This window comes from Entelurus aequoreus, linkage group LG14 (assembly GCF_033978785.1).
Source record: "Entelurus aequoreus isolate RoL-2023_Sb linkage group LG14, RoL_Eaeq_v1.1, whole genome shotgun sequence".
Lineage (NCBI taxonomy): Eukaryota > Metazoa > Chordata > Actinopteri > Syngnathiformes > Syngnathidae > Entelurus > Entelurus aequoreus.
Genome location: NC_084744.1, coordinates 5,733,502 through 5,745,935, shown reverse-complemented (window position 1 = coordinate 5,745,935; position 12,434 = coordinate 5,733,502). Strand labels below are relative to the sequence as shown.

General features: G+C 38.7%; 1 protein-coding gene across 1 annotated transcript in view; it reads left to right on the top strand.

Moving 5' to 3' along the window:
• LOC133664323 (T-box brain protein 1-like) overlaps nt 1–12,434 on the top strand; it is a 102,603-nt gene that overhangs the window by 61,836 nt on the left and 28,333 nt on the right. The window contains exon 2 of the mRNA XM_062068836.1: nt 9,687–9,815. The gene's annotated coding sequence lies outside the window, so the exon portion shown is untranslated. The remainder of the gene's footprint in view (nt 1–9,686; nt 9,816–12,434) is intronic.

Sequence of the window (12,434 nt, the reverse complement as noted above, 5' to 3'; positions counted from 1 at the left end):
CCTTGTACGGTACTACTGAATCATATTTGGTGCGATACCGCCTCTAAAAAGTACCGGTTTCTTGCATGACGACACGCCTTAGTCCCGTGTGTCATTGCTGGTTTTAGGAGCAGAGGAGCATGTTCGGCAGCGCACACACACAGAGTACTTACAAGCAGACACGGTGTGTAGACAGAAAAGGGAGAACAGACGCATTTTGGTGTAAAAAGTAAAGATATAGGTGAAGGCTACTTCTAAATCACTAATCCTGGCCTCCATGGCGACAAATAAAGTCAGATTCTTACAAGTAGCGCTATCACCGGAGGACGAGGAATAGCTAAACATGCTTCACTACACACCGTAGGAGGATACAATAGCTCACCGGCGTCACCGCTAACAAAAGATAGCACTCCTGAATGAACAAATGCCATGGTGGATCTACACCTGACATCCACTGTAATGATACCAAGTACAAGAGCGTATCTAGTCGATACCACTATGATTACATCGATATTTTTTATTTTATTATTTACTTTTGCCGCCCAGTCTCTCCTTGTACGGTACTAATGAATCATATTTGGTGCGATACCACCTCTAAAAAGTACCGGTTTCTTGCATGACGACACGCCTTAGTCCCGTCGTGTCATTGCTGGTTTTAGGAGCAGAGGAGCATGTTTGGCAGCGCACACACACAGAGTACTTACAAGCAGACACAGTGTGTAGACAGAAAAAGGGAGAACGGACACATTTTTGGTGTAAAAAGTAAAGATAAAGGTAAAGGCTACTTCTAAATCACTAATCCTGGCCTCCATGGCGACAAATAAAGTCAGTTTCTTACAAGTAGCATTATCACTGGAGGACGAGGAATAGCTAAACATGCTTCACTACACACCGTAGGAGGATACAATAGCTCACTGGCATCACCGCTAACAAAAGATAGCACTCCTGAATGAACAAATGCCATGGGTGGATCTACATCTGACATCCACTGTCATGATACCAAGTACAGGAGCGTATCTAGTCGATACCACTATGATTACATCAATATTTTTTATTTTATTATTTACTTTTGCTGCCCCGTCTCTCCTTGTACGGTACTAATGAATCATATTTGGTGCGATACCGCCTCCAAAAAGTACCGGTTTCTTGCATGACGACACGCCTTAGTCCCGTCGTGTCATTGCTGGTTTTACCAGCAGAGGAGCATGTTGGGCAGCGCACACACACAGAGTACTTACAAGCAGACACGGTGTGTAGACAGACAAGGGAGAACGGACGCATTTTTGGTGTAAAAAGTAAAGATAAAGGTAAAGGCTACTTCTAAATCACCAATCCTGGCCTCCATGGCGACAAATAAAGTCAGTTTCTTACAAGTAGCATTATCACTGGAGGACGAGGAATAGCTAAACATGCTTCACTACACACCGTAGGAGGATACAATAGCTTACCGGCGTCCATGTAAACAAATGCCATGGGTCGACCTACACCTGACATCCACTGTAATGATACCAAGTACAAGAACGTATCTAGTCGATACCACTATGATTACATCGATATTTTTTAGCATCACAAAATCTTTTTTCCTTTTTTTTTAAAGTCGAATTATGTTTATAAAGTCAGTAAATATGTCCCTGGACATATGAGGACTTTGAATATGACCAATGTATGATCCTGTAACTACTTGGTATCGGACCGATACCTAAATGTGTGGTATCATCCAAAGCTAATGTAAATGTCAGGCTTGTCACTGACAGTTTTGTTATGTTCGGGTCACCTCTGTTTGTGTTTATTTCCTGTCAGCGCTCTTATTTTGGTTCCATTTCCTGCATGTCTGATTGGCAGCCTGGCCACACCTGCTTGCAGTTGCCAATCAGGCTACTATTTATGCCTGCCTCGCCCTCCAGTCAGGGCTCGATGATTGTATCCTGTTTCTGGGTTCCTGTTGCATTTGTTTGACAGTAAAGTATCAAAGAAGAGAAGAATAAGTGATTATTACATTTGAACAGAAGTGTAGAAAATAAGCAGATATTAACAGTAAATGAACAAGTAGATTAATAATACTTTTTTTTTTACAGTTTGTCCCTCATAAAATAATAGGTAGATAAAGTACACAATATGTTACTGCATACGTCAGCAGACTAATTAGGAGTCTTTGTTTGTTTACTTACTACTAAAAGACAAGTTGACTATTTTATTTAAGGACTAAATGAGAATAATAAACATATGTTTCATGTACACTAACATTTGTTGTTACAATAAAGCCAATAATTACATTTTTTGTGGTCCCCTTTAAGTTAAGTTAACGTTAAAGTATCAATGATAGTCACACACACACTAGGTGTGGCGAAATTATTCTCTGCATTTGACCCATCACCCTTGATCACCCCCTGGGAGGTGAGGGGAGCAGTGATCAGCATCGGTGGCCGCGCCCGGGAACCATTTTTTGGTGATTTAACCCCCAATTCCAACCCTTGATGCTGACTGCCAAGCAGGGAGGTAATGGCTCCCATTTTTAATAGTCTTTGGTATGACTCGGCCGGGGTTTGAACTCACAACCTACCCATCTCAGGGCGGACTTTATTTAGAAAAGTATGAAAAAATATCTAAATACATTTAGGTACTGTTGCGTCTGACCAGTCTTCCCTCTCAGGGAATTAAAGTCACTGGTCAATCCCAACTTCTTTACATGACATATATGCTGAGTAAGAAGGACCATCAAGACAGAATAGGAATATTATCAAGTTTTACTAAAGCTTTCGGAGACCAGGTAATGGGTCCCATTTTTATAGTCTTTGGTATGACTCGGCCGGGGTTTGAACTCACAACCTACCCATCTCAGGGCGGACTTTATTTAGAAAAGTATGAAAAAGTATCTAAATACATTTTGGTACTGTTGCGTCTGACCAGTCTTCCCTCTCAGGGAATTAAAGTCACTGGTCAATCCCAAGTTCTTTACATGACATATATGCTGAGTAAGAAGGACCATCAAGACAGAATAGGAATATTATCAAGTTTTACTAAAGCTTTAGGAGATCAGGTAATAGGTCCCATTTTTATAGTCTTTGGTATGACTCGGCCGGGGTTTGAACTCACAACCTACCGATTTCAGGGCGGACTTTATTTAGAAAAGTATGAAAAAGTATCTAAATACATTTAGGTACTGTTGCGTCTGACCAGTCTTCCCTCTCAGGGGATTAAAGTCACTGGTCAATCCCAAGTTCTTTACATGACATATATGCTGAGTAAGAAGGACCATCAAGACAGAATAGGAATAGTATCAAGTTTTACTAAAGCTTTCGGAGACCAGGTAATGGCTCCCATTTTTATAGTCTTTGGTGTGACTCGGCCGGGGTTTGAACTCACAACCTACCCATCTCAGGGCGGACTTTATTTAGAAAAGTATAAAAAAGTATCTAAATACATTTTGGTACTGTTGCGTCTGACCAGTCTTCCCTCTCAGGGAATTAAAGTCACTGGTCAATCCCAAGTTCTTTACATGACATATATGCTGAGTAAGAAGGACCATCAAGACAGAGTAGGAATATTATCAAGTTTTACTCAGTAAATTCATTAAAATGCCACCGTGGAGTTATTGACCGTGACTTCTGTTTTGTCTGATCGGCCGTTTTACTGCCAGACATCACACATAGGACGGTTTTAGTAAGTAAGAACAACTTACAAAACGTCGCTCGGGGCGACGAATGGAGAATGCATACCAGTAGAAACGCTATGGACGGCGAGAAGACGGAAAGGCACTCCCACTTCCGGTTCAGGGCTTCGAACCCTTGTAGACGTTCACCCAGCCGACCAAAAGATGGCGCTGTACCCATGCCTTGGGCACTAATACACCCCCATACCATCACACATGCTGCCTTTTACACTTTGACCCCAGAACAGTCCGGATGGTTCTTTTCCTCTTTGTTCACGACGTCCACAGTTTCCAAAAACAATCTGAAATGTGGACTCGTCAGACCACAGAACACTTTTCCACTTTGCATCAGTCCATCTTAGATGAGCTCGGGCCCAGGAAAACGTTTCTGGGTGTTGTTGATAAATGGCTTTGGCTTTGCATAGTAGTGAAGTGAAGTGAATTATATTTATATAGCGCTTTTACATAGTGAAAGCCAATATCTAAGTTACATTTAAACCAGCGTGGGCGGCACTGGGAGCAGGTGGGTAAAGTGTCTTGCCCAAGGACACAACGGCAGTGACTAGGATGGCAGAAGCGGGGAATCGAACCTGGAACCCTCAAGTTGCTGGCACGGCCGCTCTACCAACCGAGCCCCACCGCCCCAGTAGAGTAGTAGTAGAGTTTTAACTTGTACTTACAGATGTAGCGACCAACTGTAGTTAACAGTGGTTTTCATGTGGTGATATCCTTTACACACTGATGTGGCTTTTTGATGCAGTACGGCCTAATGGATCCAAGGTCACGGGCATTCAATGTTGGTTTTCAGCATTGCTGCTTATGTGCAGTGATTTATCCGGATTGTCTGAACGTTTTGATGATATTACGGAGCGTAGATGGTGAGTCCATAAATTCCTCTTTTTTGCCACTTGTGCCAGTTTTTTTTTTAAATATACCGCCCCAGTAGAGTAGTAGTAGAGTTTTAACTTGCACTTACAGATGTAGCGACCAACTGTCGTTACTGACAGTGGCCTTTTTTTCCCTTAACAAATTCCAAAAATTTCCCGGATTTCCCAGAATTCCAGGTTTTCCGGGACATTTTTCCCATTCAGAATGAATTGGCCATTTTTCACATTTCCACCATTTCCACATTTTTCAACCGATTCAAACCATTCTACCTTCAACACATTCCACTCATCCTGGACATTCAACCTATTATTTTTACCAAGTTCCAAAAAAAATTCCAGGAATTCCTGTTTTTTCAAACCCTTTTTTCACCCTTTTTTTCGGTCGACTACTTCCACATTTTTCATCTGATTCAAACCGTTCTAACTTTAAACTGTTCAGCCTATTCAGGGATTTCCCTTGACAGATTCCGAAAATTTCCCGGATTTCACAGAATTCCAGGTTTTCCGGGACATTTTTCCCATTCATAATGAATTGGCCATTTTTCACATTTCCATCATTTCCACATTTTTTTTAACCGATTCAAACCATTCCACCTTCAACATATTCCACTCATCCTGGACATTCAAACTATTATTTTTCCCATGTTCCAAAAAAAATTCCAGGAATTCCCGTTTTTTCAAACCCTTTTTTCACCCTTTTTTCGGTCGACTACTCCTTCCACATTTTTCATCCGATTCAAACCGTTCCAACTTTAAACTGTTCAGCATATTCAGGGATTTCCCTTGACAGATTCCGAAAATTTCCCTGATTTCACAGAATTCCAGGTTTTCCGGGACATTTTTCCCATTCATAATGAATTGGCCATTTTTCACAATTCCATCATTTCCACATTTTCTTTAACCGATTCAAACCATTCCACCTTCAACATATTCCACTCATCCTGGACATTCAAACTATTATTTTTCCCAAGTTCCCCCAAAAATTCCAGGAATTCCCGTTTTTTCAAGCCCTTTTTTCAACCTTTTTTCGGTCGACTACTCCATCCACATTTTTCATCCGATTCAAACCGTTCCGACTTCAAACTGTTCAGCCTATTTTTCCCTCAACAAATTCCAAAAAATTTCCCAGAATTCCAGGTTTTCCGGGACATTTTTCCCATACAGAATGAATTGGCCATTTTTCACATTTCCACAATTTCCACATTTTTCATCCGATTCAAATCGTTCCAACTTCAAACTGTTCAGCCAATTCGGGGATTTCCCTTGACAGATTCAGAACATTTCCCACATTTCCCAGAATTTCAGGTTTTCCGGGACATTTTTCTTATTTAAAATGAATTGGCCATTTTTCAAATTTCCACCATTTCCACATTTTTTAACCGATACAAACCATTCCACCTTCAACACATTCCACTCATCCTGGAAATTCAAACTATTATTTTTCCCAAGTTCCAAAAAAAATTCCAGGAATTCCCGTTTTTTCGAACCCTTTTTTCACCCTTTTTTCGGTCGACTACTCCTTCCACATTTTCATCCGATTCAAATCGTTCCAACTTCAAACTGTTCAGCCTATTCGGGGATTTCTCTTGACAGATTCCGAACATTTGCCGGATTTCCCAGAATTCCAGGTTTTCCGGGACATTTTTCCCATTCAGAATGAATTGGCCATTTTTCACATTTCCACCATTTCCACATTTTTCAACCGATACAAACCATTCCACCTTCAACACATTCCACTCATCCTGGACATTCAAGCTATTATTTTTCCCAAGTTCCAAAAAAATTCCAGGAATTCCCGTTTTTTCCAACCCTTTTTTCACCCTTTTTTTGGTCGACTCCTTCCACATTTTTCAACCGTTCCAAAACATTCCTCTTAATCAGGAAAAAAAACCGAAGTTGTCCTTTAAACTGGAAAAATACCCGGTTTTCCCGAAATTCCAGGAATTCCGTAATACTAATTCTCAATGAAAAATGTTGCTATTTCAACATTTCTCGACCGTTTTGAAAAATTCCAACACCAACCATTCAAAAAATTATAGTTTTTTACCATTCTCAAAAAAAATCCCTCTTTTCCCGGAATACCTACATTTCCAGGAAATTCCCATTGAAAAGAATGGGACATTTTTCTAAGTTCCACAACTCCCACATTTTCTATCCGATTCAAACCGTTCCAAGATCAAAATATTCAACCTGTTCAGGAATTGTGTGCTTTACTTCAACATTTATAAAAAAAAAGTTGTTTTTTGAACTGGAAAATTTCCCGGATTTCCCAGAATTCCAGGTTTTCCGGGACATTTTTCCCATTCAGAATGAATTGGCCATTTTTCAAATGCCCACCATTTCCACATTTTTCAACCGATTCAAACCATTCCACATTCCACTCATCCTGGACATTCAAACTATTATTTTTCCCAATTTCCCAAAAAATTCCAGGAATATACCGTTTTTTCAAGCCCTTTTTTCACCCTTTTTTCGGTCGATTACTCCTTCCACATTTTTCAACCGTTCCAAAACATTCCTCTTAATCAGGACAAAAAAACGAAGTTGTCTTTTGAACTGGAAAAATACCCGGTTTTCCCGAAATTCCAGGAATTCCGTAATACTAATTCTCAATTAAAAATGTCGCTACGTCAACATTTCTCGACCGTTTTGAAAAATTCCAACACCAACCATTCAGAAAATTCTAGTTTTTTACCATTCTCAAAAAAATCCCTCTTTTCCTGGAATACCTACATTTCCAGGAAATTCCCATTGAAAAGAATGGGACATTTTTCTGAGTTCCACAACTCCCACATTTTCTATCCGATTCAAACCGTTCCAAGATCAAAATATTCAACCTGTTCAGGAATTGTGTGCTTTACTTCAACCTTTATAAAAACGAAGTAATTATTTTAACTGGAAAATTTCCCGGATTTCCCAGAATTCCAGGTTTTCCGGGACATTTTTCCCATTCAGAATGAATTGGCCATTTTTCAAATGCCCACCATTTCCACATTTTTCAACTGATTCAAACCATTCCACATTCCACTCATCCTGGACATTCAAACTATTATTTTTCCCAATTTCCCAAAAAATTCCAGGAATTTACCGTTTTTTCAAGCCCTTTTTTCACCCTTTTTTCGGTCGACTACTCCTTCCACATTTTTCAACCATTCCAAAACATTCCTCTTAATCAGGACAAAAAAAAACAAAGTAGTTTTTTCCCGAAATTCCAGGAATTCCGTAATACTAATTCTCAATTAAAAATGTTGCTATTTCCTTATTTCTCGACCGTTTTGAAAAATTCCAACACCAACCATTCAAAAAATTATAGTTTTTTACCATTCTCAAAAAAAATCCCTCTTTTTCCAGAATACCTACATTTACAAGAAATTCCCATTGAAAAGAATGGGACATTTTTCTAAGTTCCACAACTCCCACATTTTCTATCCGATTCAAACCGTTCCAAGATCAAAATATACAACCTGTTCAGGAATTGTGTGCTTTACTTCAACATTTATAAAAACAAAGTATTTTTTTTAACTGGAAAATTTCCCGGATTTCCCAGAATTCCAGGTTTTCCGGGACATTTTTCCCATTCAGAATGAATCAGCCATTTTTCAAATGCCCACCATTTCCACATTTTTCAACCGATTCAAACCATTCCACATTCCACTCATCCTGGACATTCAAACTATTATTTTTCCCAATTTCCCAAAAAATTCCAGGAATTCCCATTTTTTCCAACTCTTTTTTCACCCTTTTTTCGGTCGACTCCTTCCACATTTTTCAACCGTTCCAAAACATTCCTCTTAATCAGGACAAAAAAAAACAAAGTAGTTTTTTCCCGAAATTCCAGGAATTCCGTAATACTAATTCTCAATTAAAAATGTTGCTATTTCAACATTTCTCGACCGTTTTGAAAAATTCCAACACCAACCATTCAAAAAATTATAGTTTTTTCCATTCTCAAAAAAATCCCTCTTTTCCCGGAATACCTACATTTCCAGGAAATTCCCATTGAAAAGAATGGGACATTTTTCTAAGTTCCACAACTCCCACATTTTCTATCCGATTCAACCCGTTCCAAGATCAAAATATTCAACCTGTTCAGGAATTGTGTGCTTTACTTCAACATTTATAAAAACAAAGTAATTTTTTTAACTGGAAAATTTCCCGGATTTCCCAGAATTCCAGGTTTTCCGGGACATTTTTCCCATTCAGAATGAATTGGCCATTTTTCAAATGTCCACCATTTCCACATTTTTCAACCGATTCAAACCATTCCACATTCCACTCATCCTGGACATTCAAACTATTATTTTTCCCAATTTCCAAAAAATTCCAGGAATTCCCATTTTTTCCAACTCTTTTTTCACCCTTTTTTCGGTCGGCTCCTTCCACATTTTTCAACCGTTCCAAAACATTCCTCTTAATCAGGACAAAAAAAAACTAAGTAGTTTTTTCCCGAAATTCCAGGAATTCCGTAATACTAATTCTCAATTAAAAATGTTGCTGTCTCAACATTTCTCGACCGTTTTGAAAAATTCCAACACCAACCATTCAAAAAATTATAGTTTTTTACCATTCTCAAAAAAATCCCTCTTTTCCCGGAATACATACATTTCCAGGAAATTCCCATTGAAAAGAATGGGACATTTTTCTAAGTTCCACAACTCCCACATTTTTTATCCGATTCAAACCGTTCCAAGTTCAGGAATTGTGTGCTTTACTTCAACATTCAACATGAGTCCCTAAATTCCTTGCAGCAGCTGGTTGAGAAATGTTGTTCTTAAACAATTTGCTCAGGCATTTGTTGACAAAGTGGTGACCCTAGCCCCGTCCTTGTTTGTGAACGACTGAGCATTTCATGCTTTTATACCCAATCATGGCACCCACCTGTTCACAATTAGCCTGTTCACCTGTGGGATGTTCCAAATAAGTCTTTGACGAGCATTCCTCAACTTTGTCGGTCTTTTTTGCCACTTGTGCCAGCTTCAAACTCCAAATGAGCTAATATTTGCAAAAAATAACACATTTTTCCAGTTCGAACATGAAATATCTTGTCTTTGCAGTCTAGTCAATTGAATATAAGTTGAAAAGTATTAGCAAATCATTGTATTCTGTTTTCATTTACCATTTTTTATTTACCAAGGTGACAACTTCACTGTGTTTGCACATGTTTTGTGTAGATTGTGAGGATTGTGCAGGTGCTTAATGAAGCAGTTTCGACGTCCCCACCACCCGCTCCGTCCCCCAAAGGCGGCGAGATGGCGGAACGAGGCGAGGCTCTCCAGGGGGTCACGTGGTGTGCAGCCCAGGTAAGTCCATGTGGGTAATTATGCGTTGGGAGAGAAGTGGACAAGCCCGTGCTTGCAGGTGTGACATGACCGGACCCTGCAGTAATCATCTCTCCGGTCATTAGAGACGCAGCATTCTTGCTTTCCACGCCACGCTAATTAAAGATTGTTTTTATTATTATGGCAACTTACTCAGCCGAGTGGTAATCTGCCATCTGTCGGGACTCTTGGAATAAAAAAAGTGCCTGAAATAGTCCTGTTGGTGCCGTTTAATGTCAACTTATTATTTTGTATTTGTTGCTGACTGCAGCTTCTCAGCACTGCCATGGGCCCCGCAGTCTGTATGAGATCATAACGTGTTACCGTGGCGATAAGCTCGTTATGGCGGAGAGAGAGAGGTGATGCTGGCAGCTGCACCTCATCTCACACTTGCATCCTTTCTCCAGCTAACAACATTTCCTGCTCACTTGGGGAGGTTACAATCCTCTTTGACTTGCATTTATTCCACATCAGGTTCACTTTTCATTTCACTTTTCATTTATTCCACATAATGTTGACTTTTCATTTCACTTTTCATTTATTCCACTTAATGTTGACTTTTCATTTCACTTTTCATTTATTCCACATAATGTTGACTTTTCATTTCACTTTTCATTTATTCCACTTAATGTTGACTTTTCATTTCACTTTTCATTTATTCCACTTAATGTTGACTTTTCATTTCACTTTTCATTTATTCCACTTAATGTTGACTTTTCATTTCACTTTTCGTTTATTCCACTTAATGTTGACTTTTCATTGACAGTGTCAGAGAAGTGATTATGTACACCAACATTCATCTATTCATTATTATTATTATTATTATTTTAATTTTTCTTCTTCTTCTTCTTCTTTTTCTTGTTCTTCTTCTTCTTCTTCTTCTTCTTCTTCTTCTTCTTCTTCTTCTTCTTCTTCTTCTTCTTCTTCTTCTTCTTCTTCGTCTTCTTCTTCTTCTTCTTCTTCTTCTTCTTCTTCTTCTTCTTCTTCTTCCACTTCTTCTTCTTCTTCTTCATCTTCTTCTTCTTCTTCTTCCTCTTCTTCGACCTCTTCTTCCTCTTCTTCTTCTTCTTCTTCTTCTTCTTCTTCTTCTTTTTCTGCTTCTTCGACTTATTTTTCTTCTTCTCTTCTTCTTCTTCTTCTTCTTCTTCTTCTTCGACTTCTTCGACTTATTCGACTTCTTCTTCTTCTTCGTCTTCTTCGTCTTCTTCTTCTTTGACTTCTTCTTCTTTGACTTCTTCTTCTTCTACTACTCCGACTTCTTTTTCTTCTGCTTCTTCTTCTTTTTCTTCGACTTCTTCTTCTCCTTCTTCTTCTTCATCTTCTGCTTCTTCTGCTTCTTCTGCTTCTTCTTCTTTTTCTTCTTCTTCTTCTTCTTTTTCTTCTTCTTCTTTTTTTCTTCTTATTTTTCTTATTCTTCTTCTTCTGCTTCTTCTTCTTTTTCTTCTTCTTCTTCTTCTTATTTTTCTTCGACTTCTTCTTCTTCTTTTCCTTCTTCTTCTTGTTCGACTTCTTCTGCTTCTTCTTCTTCTGCTTCTTCTTTTTTTTCTTCTTCGACTTCTTCTTCTTCTTCTTTTTCTGCTTCGACTTCTTCTTATCCTTCTTCTTTTTCTGCTTCTTCTTCTTCTGCTTCTTCTTCTTCTTCTTTTTCCTCTTCCTCTTCTTCTTCTTCTTCTTCTTCTTCTTCTTCTGCTACTTTGACTTATTCGACTTCTTCGACTTCTTCGACTTATTCGACTTCTTCTTCTTCTTCGTCTTCTTCTTCTTTGACTTCTTCTTCTTCTACTTCTTCGACTTCTTTTTCTTCTGCTTCTTCTTCTTCTTTTTCTTCGACTTCTTCTTCTCCTTCTTCTTCTTCTTCATCTTCTGCTTCTTCTTCTTCTGCTTCTTCTGCTTCTTTCTTCTTCTTCTTCTTCTGCTTCTTCTTCTTTTTTTTCTTCTTTTTCTTTTTCTTCTTCTTCTTTTTTTCTTCTTCTTATTCTTCTTATTCTTCTTCTTCTGCTTCTTCTTCTTCTTCTTTTTCCTCTTCAACTTCTTCTTCTTCTTGCGCGATCCACCCTCCACATTTTTTCATCTGATTCAAACCGTTCCAACTTCAAACTGTTCAGCCTTTTTTTCCCTTAAAAAATTACAAAAATTTCCCGGATTTCCCAGAATTCCAGGTTTTCCGGGACATTTTTCCCATTCAGAATGAATTGGCCATTTTTCTCATTTCCACCATTTCCACATTTTTCAACCGATTCAAACCATTCCACCTTCAACATATTCCACTCATCCTGGACATTCAAACTATTATTTTTCCCAAGTTCCAAAAAAAATTCCAGGAATACCCGTTTTTTCAAACCCTTTTTCCACCCTTTTTTCTGTCAACTACTCCTTCCACATTTTTCATCTGATTCAAACCGTTCAAACTTCAAACTGTTCAGCCTATTCGGGGCTTTCTATTGACAAATTCCGAAAATGTCCCACATTTCCCAGAATTCCAGTTTTTCCGGGACATTTTTCCCATTCAGAATGAATTGGCCATTTTTCACATTTCCATCATTTCCACATTTTTCAACCGATTCAAACTATTCCACCTTCAACACATTCCACTCTTCCTGA